At 42.8% G+C, this 21,221-nt stretch overlaps 1 long non-coding RNA gene and 1 pseudogene across 1 annotated transcript; both read left to right on the forward strand.

The window, feature by feature from the left end:
• Positions 1–12,704: 12,704 nt before the first annotated feature.
• LOC127137597 (metal tolerance protein 11-like) lies at positions 12,705–14,201 on the forward strand (annotated as a pseudogene).
• Positions 14,202–14,317: 116 nt separating this feature from the next.
• On the forward strand, positions 14,318–17,190 carry LOC127137630 (uncharacterized). The gene is made up of 3 exons (XR_007808716.1): positions 14,318–14,619; positions 15,418–15,513; positions 16,967–17,190. It is a non-coding gene; the product is annotated as an uncharacterized LOC127137630 (long non-coding RNA).
• The last annotated feature ends 4,031 nt before the right edge of the window (positions 17,191–21,221 follow it).

Below are 21,221 nucleotides of genomic sequence, written 5' to 3' on the forward strand. Positions count from 1 at the left end.
CTTGCCCTAGTTGCAATCGAGACCCTTACTCTCGTAGTTAGCCGAACTACATTATGCTCTGATTCTCATTCCAGATGAGATATGTAGGCATAAGGCGTGATGCCTTGGCGAGCACACATCTCTTTCACCCATAGGTAGTCGAGCTACGAAGACTCTGATTCTCATATTCAGATGAGATACGTATGCAATGGATGCGATATCTGTGCGAGTCATTTTTCTCTTGACCCTTTTAGTAAATAGTACATTAGATAAACACACACCCTTTAGACAAGAACAACAAGAGTGGATCCCGTAGAGTACTACGGATGCGTAGGGGTGCTAATACCTTCCCTTCGCATAATCGACTCCCGAACCCAATATTTGGTTGCGAGACCTTGTCTTTTCCTTTCCTTTCTCCAGGTTTACTTCGAGCGTTTCCTTTCCCTCCTTTGGGATAAATAACGCACGGTGGCGACTCTTCTGTCATCTTTTTCTTCGCCGGTTGTTTTTTCGCATACCGTGTATTTTTCGGGTTGCGACAGCTGGCGACTCTGCTAGGGACTAGTTTCCCTAAGCGAGTCCCTCCTAGCTTTTGTAGGTTTCTTGTTTGTTGGGTGTTTATTCTTCTGTACAGTTATTTATTTTCTGCATTTACCTGCTTTATCTTATTGCATTCATGTACATATGTTTGTTGTATCTGTGGGTTCTGTGGGTTGTTTGTTTGTTGGGTTGGGACTGTTCTATGAGAGATAAGCCCACTACCCAGGCTTGAGTGTACACATAGGTGTTAGAGTGGATAGTCATGAGGCTTGCGTGGTATGTTGCTACGTTAAGTCGTTCATGAGACCCACATTCCAAACGAGGTTTCTGTTGGATATATTTTGTCCTATGGGTGTTCCATAATGACAGATATTCCTCTAGAAATCGTCGACTCTGGTGACCATTTCCCGAGAACTCAGTCGAGGCCTCTCCTCCGAGATGCGTTTGTGTTAGCTCTGGTGGGCACATTCTCGCTGCTCAATCCGAGGACCCCGAGACTGGGAACTTGCTTTAGGATATCCTGTTGAGGGGAGTCAGCAGAGGTCTTTTATCCCGTAATAATGCCAAGCCTTCAGTGGTAAACGTATTATTCTCGACTGAAGGGCTGAAGCTGACAAACTTCTGTTCTTAGAACCTACCAGTGAGGGGAGGGTTTGATCTCTATAGATACGGTTTCTGCCAGTGGTGCTGTGATGGTGACTTTGGTTCAGCCGAATTTATGGACATTTATTTCTGGGACGCCGGAGTTCTGTCCGTGGTTTATCAATGGGTTCCGTTTATTTCGGATCCCCGGGTTGATTTTGAAAGTACCTGTTCAGAGGATCTGACTGTCATCCGTTCAGTGGATGTTCCTGTGATGATAGTGATGTAATCTCCAGTTCCATTTATTTTGGAACTCCCCAAGTCGGATTTATGGTGACTTAGTCCCGATGACTGTGACTAGTTCAGAGAATGGGTCTTCAGATGACTTGGTGGCGCAGTGACTTGCATTCATACATTTGCATCGCATTCATATGCATTTAACTCGTGTCTATCCGTACTCAGGGTCCACTTTTTGATTAAGATTCTGGTTGAGAGATATCCAGATGTCAGAATGTTATTGATGAAAAATTATTTGTCTCTGTGAAACCAAAATCAAAGGAATATTCCTGGTACGGATAGACATTGCATGCGTGAGTCATACTAACCCATTTACTGTTTTGAAGGTGTCAACCGGTGCGCATAGTTCTTCCATTCAGACATACAGTCAGACTCAACAAATCCAAGCTGATGGATCTTCCCAACGCCGACATCCTTGAACTGAAAGAGATGATGAGGGGATTGTTCAGTATTGGGCAAGGGCTTGCCTTGGGACAGAAAGCCATGTTTGAGAGATTGGAAAGGATTGAGAGCTGGATGATCAAGGAGAAAGTTCAGGGAAAGGCTCCATCATCCGATGTAACAAATCCCTCTGGCTCGGTAGCAAAGAAACTCTCTGACAGTAGTCCGCTCAAAAAGGAGGTTGAGTCAAGTGGTGTGCCAGCAAAGAGAGAACGCAGTAAGGATCGTTATCATCCTTATGCTGTTGCTGTAACCACTCTTGTTGGTAACTCACCCGTACCCCCGCAACAACCACCACCTCAACAGAAGGCACCGAGAGCTAGGAGCCAGGTGAAGAAAAAGAAGGAGGATCGTCAGTTTGAGGAGCCACCTGTGACCTACACCCTTCTGTTCAGGAGATTGAGGGATTTGGGGTTAGTCCAGCCAAGGATTTTGATTCCCATAGCACAACAGAAGAGGCCTGCACACTATGATGAGAATGCCAGTTGTGAATTCCATTCTGAGGCACCCGGGCACAGTGTTGAGGATTGTAGAGCTTTCAAGCATGTCGTCCAGGACATGGTGGACTCCAAGACCATCAGCTTGGCCCAGATAATGAATTGGGATGTCAACCCGGTACCCAGGCAGGGTCCTGTAAAAGTGAAGATGGTGAAAAAGGTCAAGAAAGGAATGAAGATGACTGAGGAAGATCAGCTAAAGGTTCCCCTGGTTGTGGTTCCAAAACCTCTGGTGCAGGATGGAGTCTTCCCTGTGGTTGATAATTGTTGTGCGGCCGTTGCCACAGAGGGGTGTGTATTGATGGGAGACACGACCCAGAAGATGAAAGAAGTAGAAATGGACATTGGAAAACTTGAAATACCCAGTCAAGCAATCGAAACCGTCCAGGTGGAGAGCGCTCTTGTTGTCGAGAAAGAGAAGAAGCTATCCATTTCTTCTTATAAACAAGCTCTAGAGGTGGTGAAGAACCAAGAGGCCCGAGGTTGGGGCAGGATCATCGATATAGTGGTAAAGGCAGACATGTTCGGGATTGGTTATCCAGATCAAGAGTCGTTTAGACCAAACAGAGGACGTCGCCCACCGTACATCTTTGTCAGTGCAGGAATGCTGGATTCTGATCATGCTGGAGTCTGATCGTGCGTACCAGGCAACTGGGAGGCCTCCAAAAGCATCACTGTCGCTCATCCGGAAGTGTAGTATTTCTGTTTTAATTCTGTTTGCATGAAAGCCATACGTTTTGCCCGAAACGTACTGGTCCATTGTAAGGGCCATCTCATGTGTTTCATTTTGCAACGTTTTGCATCAGTAATAAATGGATGTTTTTGTGATTAAAAGCGGTGTTCCCTGTTTTTCATTTTTTACAGTTTAAAAAAAATAAAAATGGCAATGTTTTTCGTTTTTCTTTTGAACTTGTCTCGTTCCATCCTCAAAAGTGATTACCCTCCTGATCTCATCGATAACAATTTGGTTACACCTTTGTATGACTTCGAAAATTCGATCTATCATGCCGAAGGAGAAGGCGAAGAAGATTGTGATCCGCTGGAATTAGCTAGGTCGTTGAAACCAGAGGAGAAGATGATTCAACCGCACGATGATTGCTCAGAATTGTTGCTCCAAGCACCGCCGAGGTTAGAAAGCGAATATTGAGGCCGCTTCAGAGGCAAGTCAAGAACAGGATGGTATATGTGCGCCTGGTTGTATCTAGATACACCAAGGTAAGATACCAATGTTGTGGAGGCACGAGTTACCATGGAGAGAAGACTGTCCTCCAGGGAAGCGGAAACCGGTGCTGAAAGATGAGAATGTGTGTGGACTGTCGAGACGTGAGCTGAGCTAATCTGAAAGATGAATTCCCGGTACGTCACAACGAGGTATTAGTTGATTATAATGCTCAGTTTATCTTCATGGATGGCTTCTTGGCCGAGACCAGATTGAACTGTTGCCAAATGATATGACGTAAACCATGTCCATCACACAAGGGGCACCTTCTGGTTATAAGGTGATGTCGTTCAGTATCGAGAAGGCCGGTGCCAAGTATCAGAAGTCTAGGGTGACTTTGTTTCATGATATGATTCATTGTGAAAGCAAATGCCATGTTGATAACATGATGGCAAAGTCCCAAGCAGAAGAGGGGCATCCGGTGGATCAAGTTGTTTGACAGGTAGAGATAACTCATACTGTTGAGTTCGAATTAGCGCACTTATGGAGTGTTGTCCAGCAAGCTGCTGAGGCATGTTGCGAACGAAAGAGGAATCAAGGTTGATCCTGCAAAAAAAAAAAAAAAAAAAAAAAAAAAAAAATCAAACGGTCAGGTGTAATGATGACGGCCAAGGGGCATGGAAAGACAAAAAAGGAGTAGCAGGAACCTTTGATTTTGATACCTTCCGGGGAAGAAACGACTGCTAATCTGGTACCTGACAACCCTTAAGGGGTCTATGAGGTGCGTATTGAGTCAGTATGACTAGTCTTGTCGAAAAGAGCACGCAATTTACCTAAGCAAAAAGTTTATCGACTGTGAAACAATACACTCACTACTCGAGAAAACTTGATGTACTTTGGCATAGGCTGCTCGCCGATTGAGACAGTGTATGCTGGTTCATACCACCTTGTGGATGTCCAAAATGGATCTGATCAAGTATGTGCTGGAGGAGCTAGCATCGAACGGACGGGTTGTGAGAGGGCAAGTGATGTCGACTGAATGCGATATTCAGTATACCTCCTAGAAAGCAACCAAGAGGAGGGTATTGTATGGTTATCTCGCCCAACACCCCACTGATGATCGTCAACCAAGGAAGTCTGAAGTCCCTGATGAGGACATCTCGAGGTACTCGAATCGAAAGATTGAGAGTGACCGATCCCGGAGGAGGGGCCTGACCCCGAATCCGAACGGGTTTTGATGTCTGATGAGGAGAGTTTAAAGAGAGTGAGCTAGTGCTTCCCCGATAACATGTGAACGCACCAATGATAGTGGCTGAGTACGAAGTTGGTATCCTGAGTGTCGTACTTTGGTACGTGCATCTACTGGGGCAACGCCTTCCTCATGCGGTATGGGATGGAAGTGATCTTGCCTGCTGGAGGCTAGATTTCATTGTAAAGAGTCCGGATGGATGAGAAGTTAGAAAAGGGCGAGTGGATGAGGACTCGGTATAACGCGTTGAGCCTGGTTGAGAAAAGAGGCTGACAGTTACTTGTCATGGGGCAGTTGTACCCAGTAAATGAAGCGTTTTGTTGACCGAGAAGTGCGACCTCGTGGGTAGCATGGAAGAGATGTGGTGTTGAAAAGGATCCTTCCTCCTCAAGACGATCGTGGGGCAAGTGGATAAACAGTTATGAATGTCCGTTCGTGGTCAAAAATGGTTTTCTCTGACAGAGCCTTGTCGCTGACGACCACGGATGATGAGGATTTTCCATCCCCTGGGAATGCGGACGCAGTTAGAAGATACTTCGTGAAAGAGACCCGCTGGACAAAAAAAAAAAAGGAGTCCAGGCAAAAAGGGGCATCCCGGCGAACCAAGAAAAAAAAGAAGAAAGGTTCGGGCAAAAGTTAGGGATAATAAAAGAAAAGAACTGTACACCCGGCAAGTCGAAAACCCCACAAAGGCGACTTGGGCAAAAAAGGGTATCCCGGCGGATCGAAAATCCGAAAGGACGGTCCAGCCAAAAGAGGGATTGAAACGAACAACTGCGTCCAACATGATCGTTTGTGCTTGAGATATGACTTGGATAATCTCCGACAGAGATCGATCGGAAGCGTCTTGTTCAGAAGACAGAAAGTGCGGAAAGTCTTGAGGACATATGAGGTGTAACCGAGTTGGAACCCGATGAGATCACGGTTTCACATCGCCATTAGGATAGATATTTTTTTTCCTTTTGTGCGCAATCACCTCTTTCCAGGGTTTGTCTCCTGTGCGTCACTCAGTTCTGAGCCACCTTTTTGTTTCAGTCAATAAATGCGTGTTCAGTCAAATAATTTTGTTTTTGTTTTCATTACCGTTTTGATTACGAAAACATCCATTCGTTTTGATAAGAATAGTTGCATTTTGAAACATAGACGTCCCTTTCGATGCGTGCTTATAAGATTGAAATCTGGAAATCTTATTCGGAAGTTTGGGTGACCTAGGTGTTGAAATATGGGGCGCGCCTGGGGCACGCTTTTATCTAACAATCTCTTGTGCAGGTGATGTTAGATATATCTTCATTCGTTGGCATGTAGTGGTATGAAACCTTTTGACAAAGGAGATCCCTGCAGAGCCCGACCAGGGGCAATGGATAGACAAATGGTGAAAAGCCCGTGACAGAGTTGTGACGGCGACCCTGGAGGATTAATCATCTTCAAAGTCTAAGGACTGGAAAGTTTGTATGAATCCCAGGAATTCAATCTTCGTGGGATGAATCAGAGGAGTCTAGGCGAGTCTGGGTGTTCTCAAAAGTGGAAAGTCGACACGGTAGGTGGATGATGAAGGCCGTTGTTCGGCGACTCGACAGGTGTTCCGTGTCCAATAAGCTGTATTTCCCCAGTGGGTGTGAGAGGGTTACCTCCCTAACAGATTTGAGATCAGTGTCTCCTCAGCGAGCCTGAAGGTTACTGTCTTCCCAGTAGGGTTTGTGTTGATGGTTTTCCCTCAGCAAGATCCCCAAGCGGATCGGGTTCAGAGAAAATCATCCCCAGTAGAGATAAGAATGGGTTGCCTCCCCTAGGAGGTTAATCTCCAAGCAGTTCGGGTTCGATGGAGTGCATCCTCAGCAAGGTTTGTCTTTCCCCAGCAGGGTGGAAGTTGACGTGATTATAAGATCCTCAGCACAGTTCCTGGAGTTCCCCGGTGTTTGTCTCTGGAGGAGACGTGTGTTTATGCATTCATCATTTAGATAAGCATAGCATATTGCATCATTAGTGCATAGCATTTCCACGATCATGGGGCATTGTGTAAAACAAAAAAAAATCATGCATCAACATTGCAAACATGTCCATTAGCCCTAGGCCGTGGTGATCAGCCGAGATTGGGTTGTTGGAAAGAGTTCAACATCGCGCCATTGGATCGGCTTCAGAATTGGGTTCATCAGCATGGTTGAAAAGTTGGTGTTTTCCCGACAAGTGACTCCTTAGTTGAGTGGGTATCCCCAGCAGTGTTACTCCCCGAAGTTGGCATCATTTTGCAAGCTTGGTTCAATTCCCCTAGCATATGTGGGCGTGTCTGATCTCTCCATATAGAGTCGACCCCTTAAGCAGAAAATGTCCACCATTCCTTCTACGCTCCCCACCGAGATACATCCTCGTGGATGACGGTTGCTTCCGTTCCCTCCATAATGGGATGGGTTTTCCCTATTGAGTTCTTTCCTCATTAGGATGAGTCTTGATTCAGTTTGCCTTCTTGGATCGATCCTAAATTGGCTTCTTGTTCGCTGTCTCTTGTACTTCTCTGGGGCATAAATGAATGGTTGCTCACTAACCGACACTCATTCATCTCATCCTCAGCGGAATTTTTGGCTTCTACCAACGAACCGGTAGTTGTAAGTCCTATCTTTGTGGTTTTCTACCTACTAACTGGTAGTTGTAAAATCCCACTTTCATCCCCTAGCAGAGTTAACCCTTTGTGCTCATCCTGGTCGATGACTGGTTGCTTTTCTGTGGTTTTCTGCCTACAAACCGGTAGATGTAATCCCCTCTTTGTGGTATTGATAGTCTTGTCCCCTTTGGATACTTGCCTTGATCAAGCAGTATTGTCCCCATTGGGTCTTCCCCTTCTTCTTGGATACTTGCTCCGAGTAAGCAACTTTATCCTCTTTTGATTGGTCATCTTTTGCATACCTAGTCTGGTACCCCGTTGCCTTTCTTTTCGGTCGTTTATCCATTTAACAACCTACAACCCGGTTATGGATAATCTTCCATGCGAGTGTATTATCTACGTTTTGACGGCTATAGATAATATATCTCATGCACTCTTTGGTCAATCTTTCGATTGTTATCCCCAGCATGGGTCTTTGGCATGCGTGCCGGCTCATTTATCACTGTCTTGTTATCTTCGCCGTTGCTGATAGACATGAAGAATTTTCCGGTGTTCAGACCGAGGCGGTATCCAGACCGAAGTGGCATTCAGGCCAGTTTCCGATTTTCAGATCGAAGAAGTTTCCGACGATCAAGTCGATGTACTTAGGGCATTCAGGCCAAGTTTTCCCGGTATCCAGACCGAAGTGGCATTCAAGCCAGTCTTTCCCGATTTTCAGATCAAAGAAGTTTCCGGTATCCAGACCGAAGTGGCATTCAGGCCAGTTTTTCCGGTATCTAGACCGAAGTGGCATTCAGGCCAGTTTTTTCCGGTATCCAGACCGAAGTGGCATTCAGGCCAGTTTTCCCGGTATCCAGACCGAAGTGGCATTCAGGCCAGTTTCCGGTATCCAGACCGAAGTGGCATTCAGGCCAGTTTTTTCCGGTATCCAGACCGAAGTGGCATTCAGGTCAGTTCCCGGTATCCAGACCGAAGTGGCATTCAGGTCAGTTCCCGGTATCCAGACCGAAGTGGCATTCAGGCCAGTTCCCGGTATCCAGACCGAAGTGGCATTCAGGCCAGTTTTTTTGGTATCCAGACCGAAGTGGCATTCAAGTTAGTTTCCGATTTTCAGATCGAAGAAGTTTCCGACGATCAAGTCGATGCAACTTGTGGCATTCAGGCCAGTTTCCGGTATCTAGACCGAAGTGGTGTTCAGACCAGATTTCCGGTGATCAGACCAACATTGATACTCTCATATTCTGATGCTTAGTGCGGCGTTCAGGCCATGGGTATTCCTGTGTTACCATTTATTTTGGTATTCAGGTCAACTTTCTGTTTCGGTACTCAGTCCGATTTTCACCGTATCAGACGGATTCTTCTTTTGAGATTGCTTCTTTGACGATGCTGACAGGCATTGTTTCATAGGGATTCATGATCAAAATCCGGGTCTTCTTAGTATTTAACCATCTCCCACTATGATCATGTGAAGAACATCCTGCTTCATATTCTCTAGTTGAAGACGCTTAAATAGGGGCAACTGTCATACCCCGATTTTGGCCCTGAATTTTTTTCATCAACCATTCGTTTGCATTCTTTTTTTTCATGATCATTTCATCTGGTCATAAATCCATCCACCGACTTGTTTCGCTGAGACTTGTTATCACCTGCTGTTCCACAAACCTTTGGGCCTCGTCGTATTGTCTTGAGATAGAGTGATTATTTTCCCTTGGTCAAGCAGGACATGGAATCCTTTATCATGTGATAAAATCAGTTATTACTTTGGTGTAATAACTGGTCAGGCTGCGTTAAAGAGCTTACACCCATAAACATGTGTTTGATCAAATTGTGTAAAAGGAGGTGTAGCGATATGTTTTACACATCTTTGAGTTTTGTTTGCTTTGCGTAAGAATTGAGTAAGAGGCTCTAGGACTGCATTTGGGGGAAATGATCGATTTAAGGAAAAGGTTACAATGAAGAAGAATAGAATCTGTATCTTTCTATGTTTGAAAATTCATTCATAAAGTTACATCTATTATTGAGGATGTTCTTCAACAACATGGCACTCATCTCAAAGATCTTGATTTGGAATCTAGAAAATCAGAAGAAGCTGCATTGAGAAGATATGAAGCCGCGGGGTGGTTGAGGAAAATGGTTGGAATTGTTGCAACTAAGGATTTACCGGCGGAGCCTTCTGAGGAAGAGTTTAGGCTTGGTTTGAGGAGTGGAATCATTCTTTGTAATGTTATTAGCAAGGTTCAACTTGTTGTTGTATGTAAGGTTGTGGAGAGTCCGGTTGATTCTGGGTTAATCCTTGATGGAGCACCGTCATCGGCATTCCAGTATTTTTTGAAAATGTTAGGAACTTTCTAGTGGCTGTTCAGGAAATTGGAATTCCTATCTTTGAAGCTTCTGATCTAGAACAAGGGGAAAAATCATCGAGGATTGGGAATGGTGTATTGGCCCTTAAATCCTATAGTGAATGGAAACAAACTGGGGCTAATGATGTGTGGAAATTTGGTGGAACATCAAATGCTTGCTGTTTCAATGTATATTTTTTTCTGTTACATATTCAAACCATACATTCAAATTTCAATCATACTTCTTGCTCAACCAAGTTACAATACCAATGTCACATTACATACGTCACTACGATATGACCTATTGAAATACTCTAAACAAAAAAAGATACAAATCCAATTCAAACTAACATAACAGCAGTAGCAAGGAACAATCTGAGAATGAAATCAACAAAGCTCTTGAGGTAACCGTGAATTCTGGAGGTGTTGTCTTTTTTTTTTTTGCCTTTTTCAATGGCCAAGGGAGTGCTGATGCTTTTCCGAGAGAGGAAGCAGCTGTTATAAAAATACCAGTTCAGAATGGCAACAAATAAAGGAAGCTACAGAAAAAGCTAGAAAAGCTGCAGCATACAACAATAAATCAAGCTCCACCAATATTCAGTCTTCAAAGAAGCCTACCGAGAATCCTAAAGCAGTTGCAAAATTTGAGTGGCGAGCAAAAGTGAATTCACCTGTTGTTGAGGATGCAATTGATCACTTCACTAGACATCTGGTTTCTGAGTGGGTAACAGGTCTTTGGTACTCTCGCTTAACACCGGACAAAGAGGCTCCTGAGGAGTTGGTGCAACTAATTATTGGTGTACTTGGTGAAATTTCAGGACGCATGAGAAATATAAATTTGATTGATTTTTTGATAAGGGATCTTGTTAATCTCGTTTGCACTCATTTGGAGCTGTTCCGTGCTTCTATCTCCAAGATTGAAAAAACAACACACAGGTTCATTAACAATTGAAAGTCGAGATACAGAACTAAAGGTTGTGTTGGCTGCAGAAAACAAATTGCATCCTGCTTTATTCTCTTCTGAAGATGAGCACAAGGTTTTGCAGCATCTAATGAATGGTCTTATGTCCGTCACTTTCAAGTCGGAGGATTTGCAGTGTGATAGGTAGTCCAACCGCTGAATCTTGGGCCAATAGACTCAAACTTGCTAAGGATATCAACTATCAGTTTCCACAGCTAGCTACCACAGATCTCTCTGTACTGATTCCATCCAGAAGCGATGATGCGACCAACCATATCAAACACTTCCTACTGCAGCAGATGACAGAACACCATCCTCAAATTTGTTCAAGTTAAAATCACCATGTATCCCTGTATCAGACTTGCAGGTACCGCCTATGCAAGTTCCATGATGTCCAATAATACCATTGCTAGTTATTGCTCCTTGGTTAAATAATCCAACATGTGTGAACTCTGCATAAAATGCCAACTCATGACCAAGAGCTACTCTGCAGGGAATCGCCGAACCTGCGGGAACAAAACGAGTTTAAGGAAATGCATTAATTTGCCGGTTTACCGATGGAATTCGCCCATGATGGAATAGGCATCAAACCAGAGCAGTGATCAAAACCGAAACCGCTTTCGGAAGCTTACCATTTGTTATGACGGGAGCTACCTCAAACCAGTACGCAATTGAGCGTTGTAGTCGGCACCGATCCTGCAGCATTGCCAACAATTTGCATCAGTTAACACTGCTACATCATAATCAATGGAAAATCGTGATACACCAAAACACAATCCCCACCAATGAACAATTCTTCGACGAATTTGAAAAGAGTCAAGACACGTACGAAGCACAATACAGTCTCAAGTCCTTGAAAATGACACGCGATACTTGGTTTGACAGTAATTTTTATACGAGATATTTTATGTGGGATTCTTTCACAGTTGGTGTAGCAGCTTCAATCATGAGGAACTCTAATAGAAACAAAGGAGAAAATGAATTTGCTAAAATGAAGTATATGAATATAACTGTAATTACTTCAAACAAACCTTATGGTATATCAGATGGATCCAATCCATTATTTGATGGCCTCGAAGTTCCTAAATTCAATCTCAAGAAAGGTTCTGTCCATAACGGTCACATTCAACAAGAACTAACAGATCCATTTTGCTTTGTCAAGATTGGCACAGGGTGATGTCAGGATGGTTACACAAAGGAGGTGGATGGTCAAGACTCAGTTAAAGTACTTGTTGCCACAAAAGCAAAGCCTAACAAAGAGAAAAAGAGCTTACACGACAGAGAATTCTTCATAAGCTTCTTAAATCAAGCTATCAAAGGACTTGTGGATGAGTTCCGCATACCAAAGAGAGAAGATACGAAATCGGTTGAGTTTTTACCGTCGTGGAGGTTTGCTAATGGGATGTTTGCTTTGGTCCTTTCATTTGGCCTTCTCCTCACCGCATTAAAAAGCAGAAAAGCGAGATCATGGCGCTTTGGCAGTGGTTGGCTTCGTAGTCTTATAGCCGACTACGGTGTGCCGCTTATGGTCCTAGTTTGGACAGGTGTGTCCTACATGCCAACTGCAAGTGTTCCAAATGGTATTCCGAGACGCCTCTTTAGCCCGAATCCGTGGTCGCCCGGTGCCTATGACAATTGGACGGTTGTTAAGGATATGGTTCAAGTTCCTGTTGTTTTCATAATCGGAGCATTTATACCAGCACCTATGATCGCCGTACTTTATTACTTCGATCATAGTGTCGCATCTCAGCTTTCTCAACAGAAAGAGTTCAATTTGCGAAAACCATCTTCTTACCATTATGATTTACTTCTTTTGGGATTTTTGACGTTATTGTGTGGCCTTATTGGAATCCTCCCACAAATGGAGTCATACCGCAATCTCTGATGCATACGAAAAGCCTCGCAACTCTTAAACATCAGTTGCTTCGTAACAAACTCGTGACAACTGCTCTCCAACACAACAAAACAAATAGAACCTGCAACAAACAACAAAGTTAGCAGCAGGCACAATGTTCACAAGCTGACTTCAATTTAAAACACAAAACAAACTCTAAATCGTACCGAAGTTGTGCTTGAGCCGTACCAAAATCGCACCGTTGAACCGAGTTGTATACCAGCGACACGCTAAAGCATGGCAAATAACAGCAAGGCTGTCATTCGAAGGAGGTTGTAACGATTGAATAGAAAGCTCACGCCTACAAAGAGCAGGTGACTGTCCACCATAGCCATGACCAGTATGAACCCCGCTCTTACGGCAAAACAGTTTGGTCTTTGAAGTACATAATAGGTGAATGTGGGATATTGCTGCCTCTCGAGTTCAACAGCCACGCAATTTCACCAAGCACAGAGACAATAATTGCAGATGAACCATCTTAACAAGTTCGTACCTCAGAGTTGACAACTTCGAAACAACCTCTAAACCACCATTCTTTAAGTTACGCCCTCCGAAGCACCATGGACAACGGTTATCATACCGTGATGGATACCACAACGATTCTCCAGTAGACTCCCAACTGTACCTTGAAGAGCATATGACAGAACTTGGTGATGAGTAAAGCAAATTTGATCAGTACCCTATTGGAAAGAAGCGGATGCAACCATTGGGAATTCTTGTTTTTGCCTCTGTCATGGCAACACTAGGACTGCAAATAATTTTGGAGTCCGTCCGCACATTAATACACACTGATAATAACTTCCACTTGACCAGGGATCAGGAGTGCTGGGTTATGGGTATCATGCTCTCAGTTGACTTTGGTGAAATTCATGCTGATGATTTATTGTCGCTCTTTCACTAATGAGATTGTTAAGGCTCATGCTCAAGATCACTTTTTGATGTGATCACTAATTTGATCAGTCTCATTGCTGCACTTTTGGCCAATTATTTTGATGATTGGATGGATCCGGTCGGTGCTATCATTCGGGCTTTATACATAATTCGCTCATGGTCAATGACAGTGTTGGAAAATGTGAATTCCTTGGTTGGAAGATCAGCTGCACCAGAGTATCTTCAGAAACTTACATACCTTTGCTGGAACCACCACAAGGCTGTAAGGCACATCGACACTGTCCGGGCTTACACATTTGGGTCTCACTACTTTGTGGAGGTTGATATCGTCTTACCAGCAGGCAGGCCTTTGCAAGAGGCTCACGATATTGGTGAATCATTGCAAGAGAAGCTCGAACTCTTGCCTGAGATCGAGCGTGTTTTTGTTCATCTTGATTACGAGTACAGTCACAAATCTGAGCATGCTCAAGCTCATTCTTAGCAGCAATACGGGAAAGCAATGCCAACAACTTGTGTACTTCATTTGCGCTTTTCGCCTTCTGTCTCGGATGTAAATGTGAACCATTTTAGGTAGATTTGAATCTGTACTAACTAATGAGAAGTTGATGAGAGCTGTAGAATTGGATTTGGGATATGTTGTGATGCCTATCAATGTTGTATAGCAAGGTTGAAGACCTACTTCGAAACAAGAACATGAGCAAAGGTTACTGCAGCAACATTGTAGAACCAACGCAAGGCCAAATGCAGCATCCACAACCTCCCTGTTACAAGAAATTCACTGCAGTAAAAAATGTACGATTAATCAGCAAGGCAGTTAAATTTCAGAAATATCCCAATTTGGCATAGAGACAAAAACAAAGAGGAAGGCACATGCTCAGGTTACCTGTTCCAGATCCAAGTATCAAACGAGATGGACCAAATTCTGAGCATCAAAAAAGGAATTCTGCAGGAACGCTTCTTTTGGACATCAAAGATACCTTTTCAAACCCTAATCTGTGAACATAAAAGGGGAAGGGAGTTGGTGAGAGAAAGAAGGTGAGAGGCAAGCAACAGAAAGAGGAGGAGGCGACCACCAAAAGAAAACCTAATACGATAAAGGGGACGAACCTTTTTGCAAAAAACGGCGGGGAACTTTGAAACCTAACAAAGAGAGCTCATTGCAAGCTAGCTGCCACCGCCGAATCACATCCAAAGGTGAGCACCACTTTGTTTTCCCTCTGAATCTCTTTACTGTCGCGTCTTTGGGTTTGAGGTTGTGAGAAGTGAGAGAGATTGAGGAAGGCGAGTTCGTTGAAAACGATGACCGAGGTGAGGAACGATTGAGGGACGGAGAGAGTAAAGGTTGGGGACGAGTGATTTTGAGTGAGCGGACGTGAAGGAGAGACGCGATGAGAGTTTGAGAGAGAAAGAACTCTGTCTTCGCGAGGAAGACAAACGAAACCTGGATTTCGTGCCCTCCCCCAAATCATTTCCTTTTTATTTTTTTTTATTTATTTTATTTCATTTTTAAATAAAATAGGTTCTCAGAAATATTAAAGGTTTTAGAATTCTTAGGTTTAGTTAATAATTATTTTCATATTTTTAACTTACCCCCATTAAAAAAGAAACCAACAGACCTTCATTTTTGTTATTTTATGTTCCTTTTTTTGTTTTTTTATTCCAATCTAGTCTGGTTTATATGTTTAAGCTGTTATCTAGATGACAACTGATGATGAGTGGTCTGGTGGAGAAGGGTAGTATCTTATTCTTGAGTGGGGTGGGTTCAATACTCATGAGTGGTGTAACACCCCGATAATAATATAATAATTATTTAAATTAAGTTAATAATATATTTATTGATTTAATTAAATAATTGAATTATGATTTAATTAAATAATTGAATTATTATTATTATTATTTTGGAATAATAATTATTGGGATAATTATTTAGTGGAATAATATTATTGGAGTATATAAGTTGGAATAATAAAAAGTCCCAATTTTTGGAAAAAGGTTTTCACGTGAAAAGGGAAAAGAGGCAGAAAGGGCAAAAGGCAGAGCAAGAGAAGAGGAGGAGCTTGAAGCTGCGGAATTTGCCGGATTACTCAGGTAAGGGGGGTTTATCATCGATTAACGGGTATTATGGGATGATATGTACTGGGTAGTAATAGACCATTGTTTTACCTCTGATTGGATGATATATGTTGAATTTGTGAACTTTTGAGATGAACGAAAATTTGGATTATAATTGACGAAATTCGTAGGAATTAGAGGTAGAAAGGTTAGAAATTTGTGAAATCGAAAGTGTATGATTCGTGTTAGATGATATGAATGAATTGTGTGTGAAATTTGGACTGTAGAAGGTTGAATTGGATAGGTCTCGTAGCAGAGAAAGCCATTGCAGATCTGAGAGCTTTGGTCTCTGGTCATACGCGTATGGCCCTAGGCAATACGCGTATGAGATGTTGGTACGCGTATGGGGGGAAGCCTTACGCGTATGGGTGGAAAAGATGGCATTTTGAACGTGAATTGGTCTCTGTTGGTACGCGTAATGGGAAGTTGTTACGCGTAGCGTACGCGTATGGGATAGGTGGTACGCGTATGAGTTGGGCGAGGAAATGCGCAATACGCGTAAGAGAGTAGGCATTACGCGTATGGAGTTGGCCAGGTTTGGGCAATACGCGTATGGCATGGACAGTACGCGTATGGGCAGAGTTGGGATTTTCCTGAACTGTTGTTGTGCAGTTTTTGGTTGTTTAGGCTGAGTGATGTACTTAGCTGAGATATGATGTTGTAGGGATCATTTCCCGTTGTTTTGAGTGGTATAGGTATTAGTAGAGCGGGCTAATACTGTGGTTGATTATGTGGCATGATATGATGTGCTTTTGTGATTAATTATGTTGATAATGTGTGATGGTATACATGATGATGTGAATGTATACGTTTGTGAATAGACTGTATTATGGCTTAGAGTGTGAGCATGTGTCTATTCTTGATTGTTGTTGATGTTGCATTGCTAGATGATTAGCATGCATGTTGTGGCCCATTTGGGGTGGTAGCTAATTCCCATGGTGAGGAATTAGTGAGTAAATCATTTTGATTGTTGTTGTTGATGTTTGCATGCTAGGTGATTAGCGTGCATTTCATGGCCCATTTGGGGTGGTAGCTAATTCCCATGGTGAGGAATTAGTGAGTGAGTCACTATGTCTCAAATGAGTGGGACTAGTGAGCTTGGTAGCCGTGCCTGGATTTGGACGGTGAGGTTGAACTATATGTTCACAAGTAGTCGGTACCGCATGCATAGAGTCTCATTGCATAATGAATGTATGGCATATAATATGAATGGATGTATTCCAGTATTACATGTGTATTGTGTGTTGTGTTATTGATGTTGAATATGGTTGAGAATCTACTGTTGAGTATGATATTTGAACGAATATTGCTGTTGCTGAATGCGTAGTCTGATTAGGGTGAATTAATGTGTTAATTACTTGGCATTACATATTGTTCTATAATGCTTATTATATTGATTGAGGAACTCACCCTTACACCTATTTTTCAGGTAACGAGAAATGAGTTGAGTAGAAGCAATTGCTTGGAGTCTAGAGTAGTTCTTACGGGTCATGCTCTGATAGATGTAACATCGGGAGGGAATGTTTTAATTAATTTGATATTGTTTGTTGATTGATTTACATGTATAGTGTTACATGTTTTACATTGATGTTGAATTGATTCCGCTGCGAATTATGCAAAAGACCTTATTTTGATTTAAATAAATGAGCATGACAGGAGATTTTAATGATTTTTATGAAATGATTGTGTGACACCCTTCAGGGCATAATTACTCTGATGAAAATATTGTTATTTTAAGTATAATAATTTGGGGTATTTAGAAGGGTGTTACATTAGTGGTATCAGAGCATAGTCGGTCGTGTCGAGTCGTAGTTATTCTGTTTCCCCTGTACGGGATAGGTGTTGTGTAACCCTATCAGTACTTATTGTTTAGCTTGTTTGGGTTTTCAGAATAGAGATGGCTGGAAGAGGTAGAGATGATGCTGCGATTGCTGAGGCTCTGGGTATGCTAGCTGGAGTACTTGGAGGGAATCCAAATGTTATGGGAATGGGAGCTGCTCGTCAACTGAGTGAGTTCCAGAAGAACAATCCTCCAATGTTCAAGGGAGCATACGATCCAGATGGCGCTCAGAAGTGGTTGAAGGAGATCGAGAGGATCTTCAGAGTAACTGAGTGTGCTGATAACCAGAAGGTCAGGTTCGGTACACATATGCTGTCAGAAGAAGCTGATGATTGGTGGGTTGCTACCCGCACTGAGTTGGAAACTACTGGAGATGCTGAGATTTCTTGGGCTGTGTTCAGAGAGAGATTTCTGAGGAAGTATTTTCCCGAGGATGTCAGAGGAAAGAAGGAGATAGAGTTCTTGGAATTGAAGCAGGGTAACAGGTCTGTTACGGAGTATGCTGCTAAGTTCACAGAGCTGTCGAAGTATTATACTCCCTATGCTGAGGCTGCTGGGGAATTTTCCAAGTGTGTGAAGTTTCAGAACGGGTTGCGTCCCGAGATCAAGCAGGCTATTGGGTATCAAAGGATTAGAGTGTTTTCTGATTTGGTTGACTGTTGCAGGATTTTTGAACAGGATTCCAAGACCAGAGCTGAGAGCTATCAGCAGAGAGTTGATAGGAAAGGCAAGAATCAGATTGATCGTGGAAAACCGTATGCAGCTGGCAAAGGTTTTCAGAGGCAGAGTGGGATGAAGAGGCCTAGTGGGGGAGACTCTAGTGCTCCTGCCAAGTGTTACAGATGTGGTCAAGCTGGACATCGTATCCATGAGTGTACCAGTAATGAGAAGAAGTGTTTCAAATGTGGAAAAGGTGGTCATTTGGCTGCAGATTGCCGGTTGAAGACTGTGACTTGTTTCAACTGTGGAGAGTTGGGTCATATCAGTCCACAATGTCCTAAGCTGAAGAAAGAGAATCAGTCAGGAGGCAAGGTTTTTGCTTTATCGGGTTCTGAGACTTCTGCAGATGATCGTTTGATTCGAGGTACGTGTTATATTAATGGCTTTCCTCTTGTAGCTATTATTGACACAGGTGCGACTCATTCTTTTATATCTGTGGATTGTGCTGTGAGGCTTAAGTTAGAGATATCTGAGATGTTGGGAAGTATGGTGATTGATACTCCTGCGAAGGGTTCAGTGACTACTACTTCAGTTTGTTTAAGTTGCCCTTTGAGTATTTTTGGTAGGAATTTTGGGATAGACCTTGTGTGTCTTCCGTTAGTGCAGATTGATGTTATCTTGGGTATGAACTGGTTGGTGTTTAACCGAGTCTATATCAACTGTTTTGATAAGACTGTGATATTCCCTGAGATTGAGGAAGGAAAGAGTTTGTTCCTTTCAGCGAGGCAGGTGAATGAGGAAGTAGCAGATGGGGCAGAGTTGTTTATGCTGTTAGCGACTTTGGAGGCTAAAGATAAACTGGTGATTGGCGATCTAGCTGTGGTGTGTGACTTTCCTGATGTGTTTCCGGAAGAGGTGAATGAATTGCCGCCAGAGCGTGAAGTTGAGTTCTCAATTGATTTGGTACCTGGTACTAGACCGATATCGATGGCTCCTTATCGTATGTCTGCTGTTGAGCTAGCTGAATTGAAGAGTCAGTTGGAAGATCTGTTGGATAAGAAATTTATTCGTCCGAGTGTGTCACCGTGGGGTGCACCAGTGTTGTTGGTTAAGAAGAAAGAAGGTACTATGAGGTTGTGTGTGGACTACAGGCAACTGAATAAAGTGACGATCAAGAATCGGTATCCTTTGCCGAGGATTGATGATTTGATGGATCAGTTGGTTGGTGCGAGTGTGTTCAGCAAGATAGATTTGAGATCTGGGTATCATCAGATACGTGTGAAAACTGAAGATATTCAGAAGACTGCTTTCAGAACGAGGTATGGACATTATGAGTATTCTGTAATGCCTTTTGGTGTGACTAATGCGCCTGGAGTATTTATGGAGTATATGAATAGGATTTTTCATCCGTATCTAGATCAGTTTGTTGTGGTGTTTATTGATGACATTTTGGTGTATTCGAAATCTGAAGAAGAGCATGCCGAACATTTGAGAGTGGTTTTGGGAGTTCTGCGAGAAAAGAAGTTATTTGCTAAACTGTCTAAGTGTGAATTTTGGTTAGAAGAAGTTAGTTTTCTTGGTCATGTGATTTCAAGAGGTGGTGTTGCTGTTGATCCTTCTAAGATAGAAGCGGTATCTAAGTGGGAAGCTCCTAAGTCTGTTGCTGAGATTCGAAGTTTCCTTGGTTTGGCTGGTTATTATAGGAAGTTTATTGAAGGATTTTCCAAGTTGGCGTTACCGTTGACGATGTTGACTAGAAAGGGGCAAGCGTTTGTTTGGGATTCAAAATGTGAAGAAGGTTTCCAAGAGTTAAAGAGAAGGTTAACTACTGCTCCTATTCTGATATTACCGAGTTCGTCGGAACTATTCGAGGTTTATTGTGATGCTTCATTGTTGGGTTTAGGTGGTGTGTTGATGCAGAATAAGCAGGTTATAGCTTATGCTTCGAGACAGCTAAGGGTTCATGAGAGGAACTATCCGACACATGATTTAGAGTTGGCAGCTGTGGTATTTGTTTTGAAGTTGTGGAGGCATTATTTGTATGGATCAAGATTTGAAGTTTTCAGTGACCATAAAAGTTTGAAGTATTTGTTTGATCAGAAAGAGCTGAATATGAGACAGAGGAGATGGTTAGAGTTTCTGAAGGATTATGATTTTGGTTTGAATTATCATCCGGGTAAAGCAAATGTAGTGGCTGATGCGTTGAGTCGGAAATCCTTACATATGTCTATGTTAATGGTTAAAGAGTTGGATTTAATTGAGCAGTTTAGAGACTTGAGTTTGGTGTGTGAGAGTACTCACAATAGTGTTAAATTGGGAATGTTGAAGTTAACAAGTGGTATTTTGGATGAGATCAGAGAGGGTCAGAAATCCGATATGCTTTTGGTTGATAAGTTGACTTTAGTGAATCAAGGTCAAGGTGGTGAATTCAGAGTTGATGAGAATGGTGTTTTGAGATTTGGTGATCGGGTGTGTATTCCGGATGTTACTGAGCTTAAGAAGAGTATCCTGGAGGAAGGACATCGTAGTGGCTTGAGTATTCATCCTGGAGCTACGAAGATGTATCATGATTTGAAAAGGTTATTTTGGTGGCCGGGAATGAAAAGAGAAATTGCAAGTTTTGTGTATTCCTGTTTGACTTGTCAGAAGTCGAAGATTGAGCATCAGAAGCCGTCTGGGCTAATGCAACCGTTGGCTATTCCAGAGTGGAAGTGGGATAGTATCAGTATGGATTTTGTTTCTGGTTTGCCGAGGACAAATAAGAATTTTGAAGCCATTTGGGTGATTGTTGACAGATTGACAAAGTCGGCTCATTTCATTCCGATCAGAATGGATTATCCGTTAGAGAGATTAGCCGAGTTGTATATTGAGAAGATTATAAGTTTGCATGGTATTCCGTCGAGTATTGTTTCGGACAGAGATCCTAGATTTACATCGAAGTTCTGGGAAGGTTTGCAGAGGGCTTTGGGAACTAAGCTGAGATTGAGTTCTGCATATCATCCGCAGACTGATGGTCAGACTGAGAGGACGATTTAGTCGTTAGAGGATCTTTTGAGAGCTTGTGTTTTGGAGAAGGGAGGTGCTTGGGACGGTTATTTGCCTTTGATTGAGTTTACCTACAACAATAGTTTTCATTCGAGCATTGGTATGGCACCGTTTGAAGCTTTGTATGGTAGGAGATGTC

The sequence above is a fragment of the Lathyrus oleraceus genome, chromosome 1, assembly GCF_024323335.1.
Source record: "Lathyrus oleraceus cultivar Zhongwan6 chromosome 1, CAAS_Psat_ZW6_1.0, whole genome shotgun sequence".
Taxonomy (NCBI): Eukaryota; Viridiplantae; Streptophyta; class Magnoliopsida; order Fabales; family Fabaceae; genus Lathyrus; species Lathyrus oleraceus.